The sequence below is a fragment of the Lepisma saccharinum genome, chromosome 12 (genome assembly GCF_977018435.1).
Source record: "Lepisma saccharinum chromosome 12, izLepSacc3.1, whole genome shotgun sequence".
NCBI classification, from domain to species: domain Eukaryota; kingdom Metazoa; phylum Arthropoda; class Insecta; order Zygentoma; family Lepismatidae; genus Lepisma; species Lepisma saccharinum.
Window position 1 is genome coordinate 67,004,876 of NC_139240.1, and position 5,002 is coordinate 67,009,877.

At 40.9% G+C, this 5,002-nt stretch overlaps 1 non-coding gene across 1 annotated transcript; it reads left to right on the forward strand.

The window, feature by feature from the left end:
• The first annotated feature begins 3,585 nt into the window (after positions 1 to 3,585).
• TRNAA-AGC (transfer RNA alanine (anticodon AGC)) lies at positions 3,586 to 3,658 on the forward strand. Its single transcript has one exon. It is a non-coding gene; the product is annotated as a tRNA-Ala (tRNA).
• The last annotated feature ends 1,344 nt before the right edge of the window (positions 3,659 to 5,002 follow it).

Below are 5,002 nucleotides of genomic sequence, written 5' to 3' on the forward strand. Positions count from 1 at the left end.
CCGCAACGGAAGTGCTTGGGTGCTGCCGTGAAATGGCGCTACACCTGGGGAAAATAACCCAAAAGCCACACGAAGCTCTCAGTTCGTATGAACCGTAAAAGACACAAACAAAATCGAAATTACCATTCGACTTCTTTACTTTTGTATATTAATCACTTATGCCATTACTGAATGATAATTCCCCTTTTCTCCTTATTTATATCCTTTTATTATGTTGAATTTATTTATTTACTTCCTCATAATTAGTATTAATATATACAATCACTATTTCATTATATCTGCTCTTTCCGTTGTCTCTATTTACAATCGTATAAGTTCTCCTGGGTGGTGCCATCTCTTACCCACTTTCTAAACTGCTTTATGCATCACCTCATATAACCGTTGTTCCTTCTGCATGCTGCCATCTATGATCCTTTATTTCAAAGAACAACAATGCAGTTTGTGTACGTGACAACTCTGACATTCTTTATATTTCACTTCGTAGATAATCCCTTCCTCTTCTTCTTCTCTGGTTTCCTTTTTCTTGTTTGCATTCTTCGCTATTCCTAAGATGCTTCTCCCTCCCTTCCTGTAAGTTGTAATGCCTGTTTTTTTAAGCACTTTGCATATCTTTTCTGTGGTCTTCGCCATACTCCTTATTCCAAACCACCTCTCTCTTTCTTTCTCTTCCTCTTCTCCCCTGTCACTTTTCTTCCTTCTTCTGTGTATGTCCAGTCTATCCTCCTTCTCGTAGCCATTCTTTTCCAGCTGTTTCCATAGGCTGTTTTTTTTACGTATATGACACTGTTTTCTCACACTTGGAAAATTACACATTTGTTACAATCTTTGAGTCGTAACTTTTTCCTGATTAAAGTTAGGTTGAAAAAACCTTTCTCGTGAAGTTCTAGCCTGATTTGATTCTAGTCTGACTGCCAAGCTAGAAACCGGGGGTAGATGATCTAAGGCCGGATTTCTTCCGGCTTTGTCCCTGCATAAAGCGGCTCTATGACCCACCCAGCCTCAAATAAAATGTTACCCCGGGGTGGGTGGTAAAGGTGGCCGCAGCGTGGTGCTTATCACATCACCTCCAAGAAGGCCGACATCGAAAGTATGTGGGGCCCTGCCCTCACATAACCTAAATGTGCCTTCATGGAACGGTGCTGTATACAGAGTGAACATTAACTTTACCTTTATCTGTATATATTTTACAGTAAAATCTCGTTAATCCGAACTAATTTGACCGGTTTAACGCAAGTCCGTATTAACTGAACAGTAGAAAGTGAATTAAAACTACGTTTATAGCAACAAAACACGTTTATTATAGCGTATTTAAAGGGCATAGGCATAATACATTACAGTACAAAGTCTGCGGGAAACAGAATTTCATCAGTGGTTAACTGCCTTTTCTTTGGGAAGTTCTCTTGTTGACTTCTAGCCACATTTAAAACCTTGCATTCTGCCTTCCCCGCCCCCCCCCCTTGTCTTTTGCCTGTCCGGCTTATTGGGTTCCGTATTAACGAGGTTTTACTGTATTAGTTTCTGTATCCCAGAGTCAGACACGTATCTAGAAATATGTATCGGTAGGGGGCGAACCAAGTGTCTCAATAGTAATAATAATAATAATAATGTATAATTTAAAATAATTAAATCAAATTAATACTAATTACAATACATAAATTAATATATTATTATTACACGATTAGTTAAAAATACTGTATAAGAATGGAGATATAACAGCGCATCTTCATTACGTAGCTTACCTGTAGTTAAGATCGGAATAATTTGCATAAAAACAAATGCCCTGGCAATGAAATTAATGTCAGATAGACGAATATTTGAATATTTATCGATTAACAGAAATGATGTTACATGTAGTTGGAGGATTGATTGATTGTGTTTATTTTACTTCGCTTTTTGTGCCACTTTTGACTAATTTGTGAAGATGGGGATGGGTGATGACATGATGAAATTGATGAATGGACATTCTCAAACACCCATGCCCAGACCAGGATTCGAACTCGGGACCTGTAGTTGGAGAAAAGTAAATTTCTGATTAATATTTTATGCATATTATTTTGAGTAGTAGTGTAATAAATCTTCTTTGTAATTTCATTCAAAGCCGTATGATCCAAATATAATCCTTGTCTTCCAATAAGTTCAGAGGATATTATACAACAAAGACTAAACGAATATTATTTATTCATTATTTGATTTTAGTACTTGATAAGTCTTTCGGGGGCGATCCGGACCACCTTTACCTCCCTAAATACGTCCTTGCCCTGAGTAACTGCGTTTATTTTTTACAAACACATATACGAACCCTCTACTATGCCAATGGCTGAGGGCCCCTGAAAGGCTTACTTGTCTCCGCCCCCCGCTCCCCCCCCCCCCCCCGGGCTCTGCGGGGTTTTGCGGCTTGTAGATCCGGCACTGAGTATAATTCAGATACCAGCTAGAACAGATTTGATGAAGGGTGTGTATGAATTGAGTTGTTGAAATTGTTTTTCTTTAAGTCCACTTAATGCCAGCGGCGGCGCCAGGATTAATTATCTAGGGGTGCTGAGGGGGCGCGGAAAGAAATTTAGGGGGTGCGATGCTGAAAATAAGGAAAACATGAAACAGGCATGCAACCTTTCAAATCTTGGGGGGGGGGAGAACAGTTTACTTTCCCTTGGTAGATAAGGTTTACCATAGTGCTGGGCCAAAATAGCAAATAGAGGGGGGTAACAACACCCCTAATCGCCGACACTGATTGATTAACATAAATTACTGACAGAAATTAAGTTATACGTGTGAAATATATAACTTTAGACTGACATTCATTTCCAGGGAGCCTGTGCCCCCCCCTTGCCCTCCCCCTCCTGGACGTCCATGATGATATGCATTAGGTGTTAAACTCCAAGAAAGTGGCAATACAGTGTAAACATTCAGATGCACATTACAATAAATTATCCTTCCCTTTAAGAACACAATTTTTGAACCTTTTCAATGTAACCAGTGGAGTTACAAAATACACAGTACTTCTACATAGTACATAATGTGTACCTTCCATCTGCCACTTCAGGGCAAAACTCAAAGTGCAAGCAACTTCGTTTTCGTTAAATTCCCTTCTGCCGCACTATCACCAACAATGAACTGTAAAATTTCTTCGTGAACATTGGGCCTCTTCCTAACAGTTTTCGAAAAAGCCTGTGGACTTAAAAGCAACACCAAATATACATACATGGATAGGTTAGACAGGTCAGGTTTAGTGCTGTTAGCAGCATGTATTTCTAAGTTGCTGCTCGTGTCAGAATGAAAGAAATTCTGAACATTGCTAACAGATGGCGCGCATGTTCAGTTTATTTTCTGAGCACGTAGGCATAAAACGAGTAAGATTGCTTCATCCTATTTCCTTAGTAGCTTTCCATTGCGATCTATTTTGTGGGAACAGCGTCACATGACACACACAAAAGATTACTGTACTTTAGTTTTAGAACGAATGAAAATGTTGATGTATTCGCCACACAGCAAATAGTTCACAAAGGTAACTCCCAACCACGTGCTCGCGACCTACATTAACATTGTACTTTAAATACTCAATGTAGAGGCTTCTGTAGCAACCTTGGGGGTGTAGCTCAGATGGTAGAGCGCTCGCTTAGCATGCGAGAGGTACGGGGATCGATGCCCCGCACCTCCAAATATTTTTTTTTCTTTTACAGATTTATTTCATTTCTTAAATACATTAATTTTACCTTCACTTCTTAGTTCTTACTTATGCAAGGCATGGTCGTAATTGAGAAGTGGGAGCATACACACTTGACTCGTGTGCTTTCATCTCTTTATGGGCCATGGCTGATTATGTGTATTTTCTTACTAATTTTCACTGGCGTACGCAGGGGGGAGCTGATGAGGCTACACAACACACAACCCGGAAATCTTGAGAAAATCTTGAAATGAAGGCAGTGAATAATTATGGAAAATCAAAGTGAAAAATGCAACACTGCCTTAAATAACCCCCGGTGACAATATGTTCTCTGAACAATTTTTAAAACGAAAGTAAAAAATGGTATTTACGAAAAAATCCATTGTATATCCCACCCTCATGGGCGTCCGGAAGGGGGGACAAGGAGGGGTCGTGCCCCACCCACCTGGAAAATGAAAGTCAACGAAAAAATATATATTTTTCACATATAATTTCATTCCAGCCACAATAATAATCCTTAGCGCGACAGCCCATGAAGGGCCTTGGCTTACCTACCGACTGCCGGTCTCCCTCCCACACTTTCCTTCGTCACCTCTAAGCGTGGAGATCTTCAACCAGTATTGGAATAGTCGGGGGGTCGGCCCGAAGTATCCCCAGCCGTTATAGTAGGTCGTCTCGACCGGATTACGCTCACTCACTCGGAGCTTCCCAATTTCCTCACGATGGTGGGTAGCCACCGGCCCTATACGTAGGCCGAATAAATTCCGGATTCGAACCTACGCCGTCCCGCAGCGAACGATCTCAAGACGAGTGAACGCCTTAACCCGCTCGACTACGGAGGAGGACAGCCATAATAATATGTGTTAATTATTGCTTGAATATGATAAATTCAAATTTAAGCAATGTTTTTTGAGGGCAGAACACTATTATTGGGAAAAAAATGTGGCTTGTTTGCCCCCCCTGGAAAAAATATACCTTCCTTGCCCCTCCCTGGAAAAAATCCTGCGGATGTCCATGCCCACCCCTCTGCAACGCAGCTAATGTAATCTCCACCTTCACAATTCTAGCCTTTAGTCCTACGTAAGCTGGAGGTCATTGGCGGATTTTGAGGGGGGCACCGAGGCACGTGCCCCCCCCCCCCCAGCCATGACTAAGCATTATGAAAAGGATGATATAGTTAAACACAAACGAACAAGAAAGGTTCGTCCAACATAAAATAAAATTCTTAAATGGTATCCTTTCCAAACTGGCAAAGAATACAAAGAGAAAGTTCAACACTCGCTACTGGATCCACTTTACATTGAAATCTGCCACACATGAAAACCGAATCCGAGACAT